The 19264-nt window shown below is 47.6% G+C and overlaps 1 protein-coding gene across 2 annotated transcripts in view; it reads left to right on the top strand.

Moving 5' to 3' along the window:
• The window catches only part of FGR (FGR proto-oncogene, Src family tyrosine kinase), a 196684-nt gene that overhangs the window by 24776 nt on the left and 152644 nt on the right, over positions 1-19264 (top strand). Inside the window, exon 1 of one of the 2 annotated variants that reach the window (XM_073616190.1) lies at positions 11456-11571. The exons of the other annotated variant lie outside the window; for it this stretch is intronic. The gene's annotated coding sequence lies outside the window, so the exon portion shown is untranslated. Of the gene's footprint in view, positions 1-11455; positions 11572-19264 lie in introns of those variants that run through there. 2 annotated transcript variants of the gene reach the window in all.

Here is a 19264-nt window from a genome sequence, read left to right as displayed (position 1 = left end):
TGTTATTAACCCAGCCCAGTGCACCCCTGTAAAAGAACACCTCATCCTATATCGCCCTATATTATGGAGATGAAGAGTATAGTACAGTATAACGAGTGAACATCGTCATCCAGGACAGGAAGCATTTTACTAGCAGACTCACCAGGTGATAATAAAGAGAAAAAAGCCTGAACATAAGAAAACAAGTGCAGCCACCACATCTGTGGAGTGGTATGCTGAAATATTTTCAATTTTTGTTCTTGGATTTAAATTCACTTTAAAGCATCCTTAACCCAAGCTGAAGTATAAAACTTTATTAGTCAACCTACGCTCCTTACTTAAAGGCGGAACTTTACCCTAAGAGGAAGTTCTGCTTTATGTGCTCCCCCCTCCTCTGCCACATTTGGCACAGTAGAATTATTTTTGGAGAGTGGGTACCTAATTTTGACAGATACCTGCTTCCACTTCCGCTCAGAGTGGAAGTTCACCCCCCTCTCTTTACCTGTAGCATTCTAGGACATGTCACAGGTCCCAGAAGGCTGGGACCATTTACAAAATGCAGCAGGTCTTGTGCATGCAAAGTGGGAAGCCGGCTATGAAGCCGCAGGGAGTCAAAGCTTTGATGTAATCACCGAGCTGAGCTGACAGGAAGGATCCCTCTCTCTGCGCTCCAGACTCTTCTAAGTGCGTTGGACGAGATCTCCGGTCCCACAAATCGCATGTAATAAAGAAAATATATAGTGCTCTCTGCAAGGATTGATGTTTATTATGATATAAGAATAAAACTTACAAACACAGCACTGCAACCCCAGTGCCTGGTATGCGAGCGTGGACAAACAATTCCACATAAATCAGCGATGGCCAAGTTTGACATCACGTAATTCCTTTCCATACACAGGGCCGTTTGAAGGAATTTGGGGGCCCCAAGCAAAATGGACATGGAGGCCCCCCAATCCCCCCCACACACACGCATGCAAAGCCTACAGGAATCACAGCATAGCGATACAGTTTAAAGCGGAGGTTCACACAAAAATTGAACCTCCGCTTTTCGGAACCCTCCCCCCCTCCAGTGTCACATTTGGCACCTTTCAGGGGGGAGGGGGGTGCAGATACCTGTCTAAGACAGGTATTTGCACCCACTTCCGGCATAGACTCCCACGGGAGTCTATGCCTCTTCCCGTCCCCACCGCGCTGTCTGCTGGGACACACACGGGTCCCAGAGACAGCGGGGACCAGTTAGGAAGCGCAGCGCGACTTGCGCATGCGCAGTAGGGAACCGGGAAGTGAAGCCGCAGCGCTTCACTTCCTGTTTCTCTTACAGAGAATGGTGGCGGCAGCACCCGAGGACCGAGGGACGATTCAGTCTCGGGTGCCGACATTGCTGGACCCTGGGACAGGTGAGCGTCCTTATTTTAAAAGTCAGCAGATGCAGTATTTGTAGCTGCTGACTTTTAAATTTTTTTTTTTTCGTGGGACTCCCTCGTTAAGTTCACCAACACTTTATATAACTAAAAAAGGTTTACAGTGCAAATACTGCTGTTGCATATAATGTGCATAAAATTTGAACATTTTCAACAATTGAACATTTGCAAAAAAACACCACTGTACCATAAAATCAAATATACATTAAAAAAGTGCACAATAACTAAATCCAACATACTTAAAACACACACGCACACACACACACACACACACACACACACTCACATTAACATTTTTCAGTTCTCACAAACATGTGCAAATTATCTAAAACTGCTGTTTGCGAGCCTTGTTTTCTGCAAAACACAATAAAAAGAAAATGCTGCACTACCAGTGAAACAAACTAAAACTGTGGACAACTAAAGCTGCTAGCACATAACAAACCAAGTTCACAAAATAATAAAACAATAAAGCGCAGCGCTGAATCTACATTTAGACGGATACACTGATATGTACCACTAAATGTGTGACATATGGTGATGAACTTCAACAATACAGTGACGTGCTGTGAATGAACAAGCTAATGTCTCTAAAAGATGTGGCACCCTCACAGTCCATAAACGGTGAGAAAGTGGGGAGTCTTCTCCAAAACGAGGGGGGGTATCGGTGTCTTGGGACAATAAAGGGCACTTAGGTGGGGAGGCGACCACAGGTGACAAAACACACTTCAATCTTCAAGAAGACAAGATGGGTACTCTTAACAGATCAGTAGGACGCATCTGCCGTATAGCAGTGCGTCTGTAAGGCAAGGAGGTGATTAACCAGGATATCCAAGCAGATGATGTCATCCAGATCTCAATTACCAATGGAGGGGTGGTTGTCTAGGACAGTCGGTGGATCTCCAGTGCACCCGATCTCCAATACCGGAACAAATCGATCAGAGCTGAATGATTCTCGGTGGTCCCATGGAGGAAAAGAAAAAGGAACTCCACATAGTGTAGATAAAAATATGGGTTTTAATGTCCAAAAACCGTACAAATACAGGTGATCACAAGCAAATAAAAGGTATAAAAATAGCAATGTGGGATTAATTAATTGATTAATTGATCTCAAGTCGTCAGCATCAATGTCATGGAGGTGTGTAGAGTCTTTTCTCTGCTTTGTAAATTTTTGCAAAAAGCTTTAATAAATATTACCTGATTCAAAAAAGAAGCAATAAGATGGAAATGGGATGGTAAAGAAAGAAGAAAATTGAAAGAAAGAAAGCAATGGTAATTGTTTTTATTATGGTCAGCAAGCTACCATATTTTTGTTACTAAATGGGTCTTGATGACTGCCTCCCCCCTTACTACCCCCCTCCCTACTGCGTGACCGCGCGGCAGGAGATTCAGTTTTCTGTTCCCGGCCGGCCGGACTGAAAGGAAGTGAGCACTCAGTGTGTGCACTTCCTGTCAGTCTGGCCGGGAACAGGAAACTGAATCTCCTGTAACACGCGGACTGCAGGAGGAAGGAAGAGGAACTCAGCCATGCTACAGGCTGCAGCTTATAGGAAGCGGCGGCCGACGGCACGGCTGGGGCCCCAGGCCAGCTCGGGGCCCCAAGCAATTGCTTGTTTTGCCTGTCCTGTCGCGACGGGCCTGTCCATACACGTTACATCCCGGCATAGCTGCCAACTGTCCCGAATTTCCCGGGACATTCCCGGGACTTGGACTTCATTCCCGGATTTGTGGCGTCCCGGGAAATGTCCCGAAAAATTCGGTTCCGGTTTTTGAAACCGCCGCCGCCGCCGCCGCCGCCGCCGCCGCCGCCGCCGCTAGAGGTCGGCGGCCGGCGGAGACATTGTCTCCGCCGGCCGCCATTTTGTTGGAGTTCAGGAAGACGGCTGGGGGGGGGGGCTAGACGAAGCTTCTGCGTCGCCGCCCACCCCCTGCCCCGCTCCGCCTCGGCCCGCCCCGCTCCGCCTCGGCCTGCCTCGGCCCGCCCCGCCTCGGCCCGCTCCGCTCCGCCCCGCCTCGGCCCGCCCCGCTCCGCCTCGCCCCGCCTACCCTCCGCCCCGCTGCCAGTCTGTTATGGAAAGGGGCGGGGGTTCTAGGTGGGGGGTGAGCGCGCGCACCGCTGTGGGACCTGATGTGAGTGGGGGGGGGCACAGGGGACACCTGCTGTGAGTGGGGGGGGGGCACTGGGGACACCTGATGTGAGTGGGGGGGGCATTGGGGACACCTGATGTGAGTGGGGGGGGCACTGGGGACACCTGATGTGAGGGGGGGGGGGCACTGGGGACACCTGATGTGAGGGGGGGGCACCTGATGTGAGTGGGGGGGGCACTGGGGACACCTGATGTGAGGGGGGGACACCTGATGTGAGGGGGGGGGCACTGGGGACACCTGATGTGAGGGGGGGGGCACTGGGGACACCTGATGTGAGGGGGGGACACCTGATGTGAGGGGGGGCACTGGGGACACCTGATGTGAGGGGGGGGCACTGGGGACACCTGATGTGAGTGGGGGGGGCACTGGGGACACCTGATGTGAGGGGGGGAGGGCACTGGTTACACCTGATGTGAGGGGGGGACACCTGATGTGAGTGGGGGGGGGCACTGGGGACACCTGATGTGAGTGGGGGGGGGCACTGGGGACACCTGATGTGAGTGGGGGACACCTGATGTGAGTGGGGGACACCTGATGTGAGTGGGGGGGGCACTGGGGACACCTGATGTGAGGGGGGACACCTGATGTGAGTGGGGGGGGGGCACTGGGGACACCTGATGTGAGGGGGGGGGCACTGGGGACACCTGATGTGAGTGGGGGGGGCACTGGGGACACCTGATGTGAGGGGGGGGCACTGGGGACACCTGATGTGAGGCGGGGGCACTGGGGACACCTGATGTGAGGGGGGGCACTGGGGACACCTGATGTGAGTGGGGGGGCACTGGGGACACCTGATGTGAGGGGGGGGCACTGGGGACACCTGATGTGAGTGGGGGGGCACTGGGGACACCTGATGTGAGGGGGGGGCACTGGGGACACCTGATGTGAGTGGGGGGGCACTGGGGACACCTGATGTGAGGGGGGGGCACTGGGGACACCTGATGTGAGTGGGGGGGCACTGGGGACACCTGATGTGAGTGGGGGGGCACTGGGGACACCTGATGTGAGGGGGGGGCACTGGGGACACCTGATGTGAGTGGAGGGGCACTGGGGACACCTGATGTGAGGGGGGGGGCACTGGGGACACCTGATGTGAGGGGGAGCTCCGCCGGGGACTCCTGATGTGAGGGGGGGCTCCGCCGGGGACTCCTGATGTGAGGGGGGGCTCCGCCGGGGACTCCTGATGTGAGGGGGGGCTCCGCCGGGGACTCCTGGTGTGAGGGGGCTCCGCCGGGGACTCCTGGTGTGAGGGGGGCTCCGCTGGGGACTTCTGATGTGAGGGGGGCTCCACTGGGGACTTCTGATGTGAGGGGGGCTCTGCCGGGGACTCCTGGTGTGAGGGGGGCTCCGCTGGGGACTCCTGGTGTGAGGGGGGGCTCCGCCGGGGACACCTGATGTGAGGGGGGCTCCGCCGGGGACTCCTGATGTGAGGGGGGCTCCGCTGGGGAATCTTGATGTGAGGGGGGCTCCGCTGGGGACTTCTGATGTGAGGGGGGCTCCGCCGGGGACTCCTGGTGTGAGGGGGGCTCCGCTGGGGGCACCTGATGCAAGGACGGACTCTGCTCGGACATCTGAAGCAAGGACGGACGGCTGGTGGCAGGCGACGTGGCAGGTGACACGCTCAGGGATCCCACTGATTCGGCATTAAGGTGAGTTGAATGATTTCATTTTATATTACAATGTAATAATAGAAATAATGCGCTTCAATCATCCTGACACCATAACAACCATGGTGCCGGGATGATTGAAGCATTAACACCAGGTGTTTGGAGTATCTTTATCTGCTGATTGTTAAACTTTCTAGAATACACATATTTTTATTGTGTAGGATCTGGGGCTGCTGTCCCGTCATTTCCCTCTCTCTCCCCCCCTCTCCATCCCTCATTCATTTCAGACTCTAACCACACCCTCTAGAGCCACGCCCATTTAAGCCACGCCCACAATTTCGCGTAAACCATGCCCACTTTTCGGCGCTTCGCGCGCCGCACTTGTCTATTTTTGATAGGCCACGCCTGCTGGTGAATGCCCCGCCCCCTAATTATTGGACAGCTCCGCCTACAGCCACAAAAGTGTCCCACATTTTTTTTTTACAATGTTGGCAACTATGCATCCCGGGGGCCAGGACTTAATGAGGCCTCATCAGTGAAGTCCTGCCTCTTGGAACGTAACACGTACGGAAGAAATCACATGACATCACCTGCGGCCATCGCTGATTTATGTGGAATTGTTTGTTCACGCTCGCATACCAGGCACTGGGTTGCAGTGCTGTGTTTGTTAGTTTTATTCTTATAATAAACATCAGTCCTTGCAGAGAGTACCATATATTTTCTTTATTACATGCAATTTGTGGGGCCGGAGATCTTGTCCAACACACTTAGAAAAGGTTGGAGCGCGGAGAGAGGGATCCTTCCTGTCAGCTCAGCTCGGGGATTACATCTACTGACACAGTAATAGATACCCATTTGGGGAAAGCGTTTGTGACCCTTCTGTTCATTCAGGGGTCCACTCACTGAGGTGAGCTGCTAGTATTACAAGTGGTGGAGGTTCTTCACGGATTCACCTGCATGATCATACATAGAAGCACTATTTTGGACACTTATTCTTGGTGCTCGAGTGTTCTACTGCATATGAACTTTATTCGTTTATTATATGTTTCTCTCTGCTCTCGGCGCTGCACTGTTTTATATTATAACTATGTAACTATGTCATTAAAAGTCATCAGCTACAGTGTTTGTAGCTGCTGACTTTTAATTTTGTCTTTCTAGGGTGAAGATTCTCTTTAACCTTAAGCCAACTCTTGGATTACCCTTAAAACTGAACATTAAGCATTTCTGGGCAAAGCTCCCCCAGCCCCCATTCACCATTTATTAGAAAAAGAGATACCTTGTGCAGCAAGGTCAGATTTAGGATGATTCTTTGGTTGACTGTGCCCCCCCCCCCAGATTTTAGTTGCACCCCCCCCCAGGACTAGTGGCATTGGCAGGGCCGTCCCTTAATGAGGCACTATGTAGAGCAACAATTCTTTTTTTCAGATCCTCTGGGAGTTCTTTGCCATGAGGTGCCATGTTGATCTTCCAGTGACCAGTATGAGAGTGAGAGCGATAACACCAAATTTAACACACCTGAGACCTTGTAACACTAATGCCCCGTACACACGGTCGGATTTTCCGACGGAAAATGTGTGATAGGACCTTGTTGTCGGAAATTCCGACCGTGTGTAGGCTCCATCACACATTTTCCATCGGATTTTCTGACACACAAAGTTTGAGAGCAGGATATAAAATTTTCCGACAACAAAATCCGTTGTCGGAAATTCCAATCGTGTGTACACAAATCCGACGGACAAAGTGCCACGCATGCTCAGAATAAATAAAGAGATGAAAGCTATTGGCCACTGCCCCGTTTATAGTCCCGACGTACGCGTTTTACGTCACCGCGTTTAGAACGATCGGATTTTCCGACAACTTTGTGTGACCGTGTGTATGCAAGACAAGTTTGAGCCAACATCCGTCAGAAAAAATCCTAGGATTTTGTTGTCGGAATTTCCGAACAAAGTCCGACCGTGTGTACGGGGCATAACAAGTCACATGACACTGGGGAGGGAAAATGGCTAATTGGGCCCAATTTGGACATTTTCACTTAGGGGTGTACTCACTTTTGTTGCCAGCGGTTTAGACACTAATGGCTGTGTTGAGTTATTTTGAGGGGACAGCAGGGGAACTGTATACTCACTACTTTACATTGTAGCAAAGTGTCATTTCATCAGTGTTGTAACATGGAAAGATATAGTAAAATATTTACAAAAATGTGAGGGGTGTACTCACTTTTGTGAGATACTGCATACAGGGCTGGTGCTACCACTAGGCAAACTAGGCAGCTGCCTAGGGTGCAATGCTGCCTAGGGTGCCTGTCCGCTGGTTTCCCTACTCTTTGTCTCCACGCTATGTAAGTTTCCGGTGCTATATTATAAATACCTCTGTAATAAATGTTATAACCTCTAGTGGGCGCTGCTGGGATAAAGCGTGCACATCTAGGGGGGGATGCAGGGGATACATGTTATTCAGGCAGCCGCTCTGAAGTGTCATTATAGAAGCGCAGCACTGGAGGACATGTCCTGATGGAACGGAAGCAAACATCCCCTGCGTGCCTCTATGATCAGTGCTCTCTACTGCAGCTTCATGCTTCCTCTAGTGCCGGCTCCTTTCACACCGATGCTGGGGAAAAGGGGGTAGATTCAGGGGCAGGGCCAATGGGGGGGGGGGGGGGGGGCAGCAAAATGAGGTTTCGTCTGGGGTGTCAAAAATCTTTGCACCAGCTCTGACTGCATACTCATACCGTACTTACTTTGTTCCCAAACTAGCCAGTCATTTCTTTGTGATAGCTTCACTCTGCTTAAAGTGTCCACATTTAGCAGTAAGCTACATAAATCCCAATGAAGGGCCTTCCTCCTCTGCAAGAAAGGAAGATAGAAGGCTTGAGACCTGGTGCATCATGTGCCAAGATTTAGATATGTGATTGGGATATTTAAAATAGTTATTATTTAAACTAACCCAGCAACTAGTTAGAAGGAGAGGGGAAGCGCTCTAAATTCAGCCTTATCTACCGAATGGCCAAAACTTTTTTTTTTTTCATTTTTGAATAGCATAGAGAAGGGTAAAAACCCCATCATTTTTCTGTTGCCTGTGTACCCCTGTTCACAGCTCCCCTCTACACCCCCTGTCCACCGCCTTTACCACAACCACTGGATTACAGGTGTGCATTTCCTCCAGCAGCCAAAGTGTTGTCACAGCTAAGGAAAAGCCAGTATTACCCCCGGGGCTTTTGACAAAAGAATGTGCAGAAACCCAACCACCCTCCCTTGAGCACTTTTGTCTTTATCCCCTCCCCATCTCCCAAACACCCCCTGCTCACCTCTGCAAACCCCGTTCACGGTTCACCTCTGCACCCCCTATCCACAGCTTACTATTTCTCCCCTCCACTCCAGCTCCACACTGCACCCCCATCCACAGCTTGCCCCTCTGCACCCGAACCACAGCTCACCTATACACTCCCCAATCCACAATTCACTTCTGTACCTACCCCCCCCCCCCATCCACAGCTCTCCACAGCTCACCACTGCACCCCTATCAACAGCTCATCTCTGCCCCCCCATCCTTAGCTCACCTCTGCACCTCCTCTATCCACAGCTCACCTCCCTTGTCCACGACTTACCTCTTTCCAGCTCACCTCCACACCCCATTCTACAGTTCACCTTTGTACTCCCCCATTCACAGCTTGTCTTCACACACCCCCACGGCTCACCTCTGCACCCCCTCATCCACAGCTCCTCTCTGCACCCCCCACAGATCACCTCTGCACACCCATACGCAGATCACCTCTGCACACCCATACGCAGATCACCTCTGCACACCCATACGCAGATAACCTCTGCACACCCATGCACAGATCACCTCTGCACATCCATGCACAGATCACCTCTGCACATCCATGCACAGATCACCTCTGCATACCCACACACATCACCTCTGCACATCCATGCACAGATCACCTCTGCACACCCATACACAGATCACCTCTGCACACCCATACACAGATCACCTCTGCACACCCATGCACAGATCACCTCTGCATACCCATTCACAGATCACCTCTGCACATCCATGCACAGATCACCTCTGCACACCCATACACAGATCACCTCTGCACACCCATACACAGATCACCTCTGCACACCCATGCACAGATCACCTCTGGACACCCTCTGTGCACAGCTCACTTCTGCACACCCATACACAGATCACCTCTGCACACCCATGCACAGATCACCTCTGCACACCCTCTGTGCACAGCTCACTTCTGCACATCCATACACAGATCACCTCTGCACACGCATACACAGATCACCTCTGCACACCCATACACAGATCACCTCTGCACACCCATGCACAGATCACCTCTGCACACCCTCTGTGCACAGCTCACTTCTGCACATCCATATACAGATCACCTCTGCACACCCATACACAGACCACCTCTGCACACCCATACACAGACCACCTCTGCACACCCATGCACAGATCACCTCTGCACACCCATACACAGATCACCTCTGCACACCCATGCACAGATCACCTCAGCACACCCATACACAGATCACCTCTGCCCACCCATGCACAGATCACCTCTGCACACCCTCTGTGCACAGCTCACTTCTGCACACCCATACACAGATCACTTCTGCACACCCATACACATATCACCTCTGCACACCCATACACAGATCACCTCTGCACACCCATACACAGATCACCTCTGCACACCCATACACAGATCACCTCTGCACACCCATACACAGATCACCTCTGCACAGCCATACACAGATCACCTGTGCACACCCTCTGTGCACAGCTCACTTCTGCACACCCATACACAGAACACCTCTGCACACCCATACGCAGATCACCTCTGCACACCCATGCACAGATCACCTCTGCACACTGATGCACAGGTCACCTCTGCACACCCTCTGTGCACAGCTCACTTCTGCACACCCATGCACAGATCACCTCTGCACACCCATGCACAGATCACCTCTGCACCCCCTCTGTGCACAGCTCACCTCTGCACACCCATACACAGATCACCTCTGCACACCCATACACAGATCACCTCTGCATACCCATACACAGATCACCTCTGCACCCCCTCTGTGCACAGCTCACCTCTGCACACCCATACACAGATCACCTCTGCACACCCATACACAGATCACCTCTGCACACCCATACACAGATCACCTCTGCATACCCATACACAGATCACCTCTGCACCCCCTCTGTGCACAGCTCACCTCTGCACACCCATACACAGATCACCTCTGCACACCCATACACAGATCACCTCTGCACCCCCTCTGTGCACAGCTCACCTCTGCACACCCATACACAGATCACCTCTGCACACCCATACACAGATCACCTCTGCACACCCATACACAGATCACCTCTGCACCCCCTCTGTGCACAGCTCACCTCTGCACACCCATACACAGATCACCTCTGCACACCCATACATAGATCACCTCTGCACCCCCTCTGTGCACAGCTCACCTCTGCACACCCATACACAGATCACCTCTGCACACCCATACACAGATCACCTCTGCACACCCATACACAGATCACCTCTGCACACCCATACACAGATCACCTCTGCACCCCCTCTGTGCACAGCTCCCCTCTGCACACCCATACACAGCTCACCTCTGCACACCCATACACAGATCACCTCTGCACACCCATACACAGATCACCTCTGCACACCCATACACAGATCACCTCTGCACACCCATACACAGATTACCTCTGCACACCCATACACAGATTACCTCTGCACACCCATACACAGATCACCTCTGCACACCCATACACAGATCACCTCTGCACACCCATACACAGATTACCTCTGCACACCCATACACAGATCACCCTCTGCACCCCCTCTGTGCACAGCTCACTTCTGCATCCACCCTGTTTACTGCTTACCTATACACCCCTTCGCCCACAGTTCAACTGTGCCCTTTTCGTTCAGCGTCCATCACTCCTCTCCCCCACCTCAACTCACCCCTACTCTCCCATCCACAGCTCACCTCTGCACCCCTATCCCCACTTCTTTAATGGCAAATTTCTGTAACTGTAAACCAATGAACAAAATCTCATCTACCGTATGATCAATCAAGATTATTCAGTCATCATGGTCCCCGACTAACAGCAATCTGACTTCCATATTGGAAGGTAAACTCAGCAAAATGCATTTCAAATGTTGTACAATATGGGAAGTTTTTTCACACGGCCATTAACTTTTCTGTATTGCTAAATATTACACTTATACCTCCGCCTCTCACACACCCCCGCTCTTCCTTCCTCCACACACCAAAAGCCTGCAGCAACCAGAAAAATAATTTACTTCTAGCCTCGCTCCACTGACACTGTCAGGAAAACCTGCAGCCATTTTCCTACTGGATGTAGTAAGTACCTTTAAACAATAAAATGCAAGCGGTAGTTAATATGTCAGTCAGATCAAGGGTGACCCTTGAGAATGCCATTAGAGAATTTATATATGAAAAAAAAGTGTTCTGTCACTTGCCTTCTCTATTATGCTTTTGCAAAATAATGAAGTAGAGACAACAGAAAAGGATGTAAACTAGAATAGCAGTTGCAGAAGGAAATCAGTCAGCAAGGGACGCTGTTTGTGCTGCAAGAAAGTCGTGATGAGGTCTGTAGGAGAATGTCAACAAAGTCGTACTTAAAGCGGGGTTCCACCCAAATTTTGAACAATATCTGTATGTATTCTCTTCCTTGCCTAGATGCTGACATGCCGTTTAAAAAAATTTAAATCGAATCTTTCTGTCTGGTTGGTGGCCTCTCTAGCAGTCTCACTCTACTTGCTAAATGTCAACTTGGACGGGCGTCTATTGAGCCCAGTTCAAAGTTGTGACCAATCCCGGGTCAGGTCACAAATGATTGCAAGCGCATAGGGCTACACAGTGCGGTTTTTACATGTTATCTCCACTTGTTCATTAGGTGTTCTCCCCACCTGACTGGCCACGAAGTCTGTGCCACAGTTAGGGGGCGCTTCATTGTGTGATCTCTCGTAAGCCCCATCCTTGGGACCTTCCCCTGGGATTGGAGGCTGCAGCGGTGGTGTCATGGGATCTCTAGGGGAAAACGAACAGGCAATCCTTTGTTTTTAAGGGGACCTCTCGTACAGAAAGCCTCTCGCATAGGACACTCATCATTGGCAGATTGACCTTTGAAGAAGACCTGGAACTTATAGGTCGAAACGCGTCAGTTCCACATCTCTAATACTGTCAATATATACATAATATTATTATGAAAACGTGCCTATATTGCATGTGCTGAGTGCCATGAGATTGTAAACACTCTGTATTGGAGCTCATTTTTTAACCAATGTGTTGAAGCTATTTTTGTATAATAAAATTTATTTTTACATACATTGGCCTACTACCTCCCTTTGTGCTGCCTAAAAACCCCACTGGGGAACCTTTTTTTCTCTTTTTAAATCGCAGTAATTACCTTTTATTTTTCTATTCTTCTTTGCACTTCCTGGTTCTCCTCCCGTGGGAGTAGGCGTGTTTCTAGCCTCTCCCAGACTCCTGGGAGCTAGTCTCAGGCTTCCCAGGATGCCACTGAGCATGTGCGGGAACGAGTGGTGAATGCTGGGAGCACAGCATTCACCACATCCAGGAAATAAATGCTTGTGGGCTTCAAATGCCCACAATGAAGATGGAAACCGCCTGCAGTGAATAATATAAGTTATTCTTTCCGACGAAATCTGACACAGGCGGACATATTACACACAATATGTGAGTATGTAATGCTGAGAAGAAAAGTTTGTGAATGAACTCAAAAAAAAAAAAACCATAGATAGGTGAACCCCCGCTTTAAAGTGGACCTTCAGTCATTTTTTCATCTTTCCATATATTAATATTAATATATACTATATTTCTGCCCTTGTTGTTTTAACTTTGGATAGTAAAACTTTTTTTTTTTCTGCCAGTAAATACCTTATACAGCCTACTTCCTGTTTCTTGTCTGATAAAAATCCTAGGCTTATGACATCATGCACAGCTCCCTCTCTCAGTTTTGTAAGAGTTTGCCAGGAAGGGGGGGGGGGTGAGTCATAAGAGGGCCAATGAGAGCTGCAGAGCTGAATTTGTGCCTCTGTGTGTCTGTGTAAATCCAGGAAATGAACAGGCAGCAGCTTCAGCTGCCCACAGTTAAAATGGCTGCAGCCCGACTTAGTGGGGGGAGATTTCCGCAGCATATTTGGCAAGTACAGAATCACAGTATATATAAAATAATATGCAAAGTGGTTGGAGGGAAGCTTCAGAATGGCAAAGACATTTCAATTACAAATTATGTGAGCAGACTGCAGTTCCTCTTGAAAGTAAATCCTCACTTTAAAAAAAAACAAAAAAAAACCAAAACAAAATGACCTACTATAGCTACATTAGCCATGTTGAGGCCCCACTCCAGCCACAAGCATGTTTTGTTTTGAACAGTATGCAGAAGGTTTAGAACTTTTGTTTTTAAACACTGCTTGTGTCTCAATGGAGATGTGTTTGTAAGGCTTTAGAAGCTACATACTTCTAATCCTGTTCTCTTTTACACACTCCTGCAGAGGAGACAAGAGTATATATCCCCCTGCGGGAACTAAGACAAGAGTAAAAACCTGACAGAGGTTCTAAACTTTCTTCACTGTACTATGATTTTTTTTTTTTGTATTGCTGCTTGTGACCCTGTTTAGGGGAGTGTGACACCAGTCAAATAAACAGGAAGGAGAAGTCTCCCAAAATGGAGACATGGACCGCAACAAAAACTGACATATCAAAATCTATATACATTTTGGTGGTGTTGGGTTAGAAAGTTATTAAAAAGTATTAATCATCTTTACATCACAAACCATACATTTCTAAAAAGTAAAAAAAAATCTAATGTTGCTTCCTTGCAATATATTGTACAGAATGTCCCAAGAAGTTTCATTCCTTGCTTGTCTGATTGGTTCATTTCTTTTTTTTCCAAAAGCCAACACTGAGGTAACAAGTCAAATTTTTAGTATTTTTCCACAACAGGAGTAGAGTTTTCAGTGAGATCCTGTCTTAGCGTAGGATTCCACTAGTGCGGGCCATGCATCCCACGTTTGCTCGGGCACAGCAGCCCATTCATTTGAATGGGCTGCTTTGCCGTGTGAACCGCACCAAAAATGTGCATGCAACCTTTTAAAAAGTGGCAGCAGGGAAACCGCATGGCAAAAAAAACAAAGTTCCCGCGACTGCTCTGCAGACTGAGATGCGTGGGGGTGTCGCTCAGAATGAATGGGAGCCCGCGCTTCTCTCAAGAGCAGTGCGATGTGGCTGCGGGTGGTTGGGGGTGCAGGAATCAATGCAATTTCTGCACCTGCAAACAGAACGTACATTGCAAGCTAGTGTGAACCTAGCTTTAGTCTGGTTATAGTCACATAAACTGTTTGATTGGATGCAGCCATTGTTTGGCCAACAGTTGGAAGATGTCGTTGGAGCAGTGCTATGAGGACCACCCAATTGTTTCTGGTTCATCAAGAATCAATAAAATTTGATCAGAGCATGGACAGTGTGAGGCTTAGTCCGCAGCCAATCGCTGTCCTTGTCCCCTGGGGTCCCTTCCTCCCATACCTGCAGGTGCAATACTTTCAGTATGCTCTCTTTCTGCAAGGCCAGCCAGCAGGGGACAGGGATGGAAGTGGTTGCAGCACGTGTAGACTGCTGTGTAACAGCGTGGGGCTGTGTGGCTGCAGTGGGAAAACTTCATTAAAAGAACATGCATTCATTCATTTATGTTGGCTTGGTTGAAGTATTTTGCATATGTAATGTTTATACCTGAGCATAGACCTGTATAGATTTCCCCAAGGATGGCCTGCTCATATAAGTGGCTCACTGCCTTCAGCAGCAGTATTTGTCTTGGTTGTTAACACTTACATCTACCTGGTGAAGTGACTACCCCCAGGTGCTAAACAGAAATGAAACTCGTCCTTCATAAGTTGTACCTGGTTATCTGCTGCTATTTCTTCCGTAGATCATTCTAAAATCACAGATCAAAGGACTTTTCTATGCTATAGCAGCAGGGGTGGGGATCTGATGTCACACACAGAGCTGATGTCATACTGCAGAGCTAGAACACAGCATTCTCTGATATCTGATTGGAGGAAAGGGACATACACACCACACACAAATGAGGTGGATGGAGGAATCCCCCCCCCCCCCTCTCAGGTTACTGTGTTCTGACAGCTTTGCTGGCTGCTTTCAGAATACACTGATCAGCGGCTGCAGCTGGCTGCCTGCAACTGATCAATAAACGCATGCAACTTTTGGTTCACACCTATGCAGGTTGCAGTTTGCATATTTCAGGTGCATTTTGCGTTTTTCAATTCACGTTTTTGATCCATTGAAGTCTACGGAACCAAAAAACAGAAAAAAGTCCCTGGTCCTTTCCATAAAATGCACAGATGTGAATGTGACCCATAGGAAACCATGTTAAATGTACTGTATTGAGTTTCTGCAAAATGAAAAACGTACTAAAAAAATGCATAAGTGTGAACCAGGCCTAAGGCTCGATTCACACCTATGCATGTTGCTTTTGAGCGTTTTTGGAGTTTTTTTTGTCATGCTTGCCACGTTTTTGAGCAGTGTTTTTGTAGCATTTTTACAGCGTTTTTGCCGCGTTTTGCGGTTTTTTTTTTTTTTACGGTTTAAAAAAAAAAAAAAACGGCAAAAACGCATCAAAAACGCTGTAAAAATGCTGCAAAAACGGTGCACATGCGTTTTTGATGCTGGTCCATTGAATTGTAATACATGCAAAACGCTGCATTTTGCATGAAAAAAAGTCCCTGACCCTTTCCAAAAATGCAGAGGTACAAAAAGGCATGTGAACATGTGAACATGTTCCATAGGAACCTATGTTAAAAAATTCCCATGCATTTCTGCAAAATGCAAAATGCATCAAAAAACGCGCTAGTGTGAATGGAGCCTTAGTCATTTAGAGCCCCTGAGCTCCTCATATTATTTCTGGAAAAATTAAAAAAATGGTACTGGCCTAGCCATTATTGCTAATTGTGAAACTAGATAATTGTCTTCCTCATTCTCTTCTCAAAGCTTTTCTAAACCCCATGTGATATACTGTGCTGATTATTCATCCTGCAAAGGCTAGAAGCCTAGAAGCTATTATTAGCATTTTGTTTCTGCTCCTAGTAGCTAAATAGTGTTATTCTATGTGTCCATGCACACTACATTAGGCTATTAGCATTTTTGAGCTTCACCGTCCAGGAGCAGAAAAAAAAATTGTTTTTATAGAGTTTTTTGGAGCGTTTTTCCAGCAGAAAAAACACTGAACACTTCTAAACACTACTAAAAAGCTCCTGTACTCTAAAAACGCTAATAAAATACTAATGCTTCTAAAAGCTACTAAAACACTACTAGAAGCCCCCACAAAAAACGCTATTATCATCATTTTTTATCCAGCTTTTTTTTCTAGCATTTTTTGAGCTTTTATAAAACGCTAGTGTGCATGGTGCCTAATTCTCATGCTGACCAGCTTGCCAGCTCATAACAAGCATATAAAAATTTACATTCTATGGGTTTTTTGATGAGAATACTTGTTCCGGGTCATTGACTCAGAGAGTACAAATGCCAGAGGCCTGGGCAACTAGCATTTTTATAAGGAGGTCAGCTGTGGCAGCCCCCATAACTGTATGTTTCTCAGAAGATGTTTAGGATATTGGGCACATGTAAAAATGTGTAACAATTTTGTATCTAAATTCACTAAGCTTTACTGCATGCGGTAAGGGTATCAAGTTACTCATTTGCATACATTATTGCATGTCGTAAAGTCCAATTCATTTAAAAAAAAAAAAAGAAGATTTTGTTGTACACAACGGGGGGGAAAAAAATGATGGTAAATATTGCAAAAAATCATGCGATAACCTGTTAAGTCCAATTCACAAACGAAACAGGAACTAATAAAAGGTGTGGTATTTAACCACTTCAGCCCCGGAAGATTTGGCTGCTCAATGACCAGGCCATTTTTTGCGATACCGCACTGCGTCGCTTTAACTGACAATTGCACGGTCATGCGACGTTGTACCCAAACAAAATTGACGTCCTTTTTTTCCCTCAAATAGAGCTTTCTTTTGGTGGTATTTGATCACTTCTGTGGTTTTTATTTTTTGCGCTATAAACAAAAGAAGAGCGACAATTTTGAAAAAAACACAGTAGGGGTTATTTACTAAAGGCAAATCCACTTTGCACTACAAGTGCACTGCCAGTGCACTTGTAAGTATAGTCGCTGTAGATCGCTGTAGATCTGAGGGAAAGTTGTGAAATGAGGGGAAGCTCTGCTGATTTTATCATCCAATCATGTGCAAGCAAAAATACTGTTTTTTATCTTCCTTGCATATCCCCCTCAGATCTGCAGTCACTGCACTTTCAAGTGCACTTGTAGTGCAAAGTTGATTTGCCTTTAGTAAATAAACTCCAGAATCTATTACTTTTTGCTTTAATAAATATCCCACATTTTGTCTATCACGAGCGATCGCGGGTCCCAGGTGGTCATCGCGCCCACCGGGCACTCGCATCGGCTCCGGGCACACGCTACGGGCGCACGTGCATGCCCCTAGTGGCCAAAAGGAAAAGCGAGGCAAGGTAACGTCCATTTGCTCAGAATTTGCCCAGTAAAACTGCGGCGGCTGGTTCGGAAGTGGTTAACATTACCCTTTTGGTGGCGGTAACCAGTGCGGTACCAGAAAGAGGGGCCTATTCAAACCATCAAAAAGGGGCATTCCACCCACCGAGAGCCTAATTCAACCCACAGAAGACCCACAGAAAGGGGTGCAATACTAGCCTCAGAGAGGGGTCTTATTCCACCCACATAGGACCCACAGAAAGTTGACATTATTCCACCAGCAGCGGACACGCAAAAATGTAGCATTATACATCGCGAGTACACAAGTTTTTTTTTTATTTTTAATTAAATCAAAAAGGCATGACATCCAGTGCAAATTAAATGAAAACATTGGCTGAAATTTAACATCAAAAACATTTTTATTATTATTATTATTATATATATATATAATTTTTTAAAAGTAAACATTGTTTACAAAAGTGCAACAATGGAGTATGTCAACCATGACAATTACTCCAGCTAGAAATAACCTCTTGAAGTGGCCACTGTAATACTTTTGGTTATATACACCATTACAACAGTCTGATCTCTTCAGGGACCACTAAGCTTTCATTTTTGTTTTCCACTTCAGAATTAAAAGTCAAATTATTGGCAGGTTTATTTAACAAGCAACCAATTTATTTATCTATCTGCAAATCTGCTTAAATTTGAAAAGCAAACAATCTATTAATGTGCCCAAAGTGGAGCTCCTGCCCAGACTTCTGGATAGTGTGGAGAAGAGTTATGACCTTTCATCAAGTTATCAAGTTTTTCTTGCTGTTTGTTTTCCAATTGGGGAACTCAGCAGGTTGTTCCAAACATCTTGGAGAACTAAGCAGAGATCTTCTGTGGATGTAGGCTGCCTCAGATCTTTCTGTCTCTTCATGAAATCCCAGACAGACCAGACCCAATGATGGTGAGATCAGGGTTCTGTGGGGGCCAAACCATCATGTTTAGTTAGACCTCATTTAGAATATTGTGTCCAGTTTTGAGACCTCACTTGCAAAAAGATATTAAAAGAGAAGTACAGTATGAACTTAAAAAAAAAAAAACATTTATGCCGCGTACACACGAGCGGACTTTACGGCAGACTTTGCCCGGTGGACGGGATTTCGTCGGACAATTCGATCGTGTGTGGGCTCCAGCGGACTTTGTTTTCTCAAAAGTTGGACGGACGTAGATTTGAAACATGTTTCATGTGTCATGTTTCAAATCTATCCGACGGACTCGAGTCCGGTCGAAAAGTCCGCTCGTCTGTATGCTAGTTCAACGGACAAAAAGCCACGCTAGGGCAGCTATTGGCTACTGGCTATGAACTTCCTTATTTTAGTCCGGTCGTACGTCATCACGTACGAATAAGACGGACTTTGGTTGATTGTGTGTAGGCAAGTCCGTTCATTCAGAAAGTCAGTCGAAAAGTCCGGGCAAAGTCTGCCGTAAAGTCTC

This window comes from Aquarana catesbeiana, linkage group LG02 (genome assembly GCF_042186555.1).
Source record: "Aquarana catesbeiana isolate 2022-GZ linkage group LG02, ASM4218655v1, whole genome shotgun sequence".
In the NCBI taxonomy this organism is placed as follows: Eukaryota; Metazoa; Chordata; class Amphibia; order Anura; family Ranidae; genus Aquarana; species Aquarana catesbeiana.
This window is presented reverse-complemented; position numbering and strand designations above follow the sequence as displayed.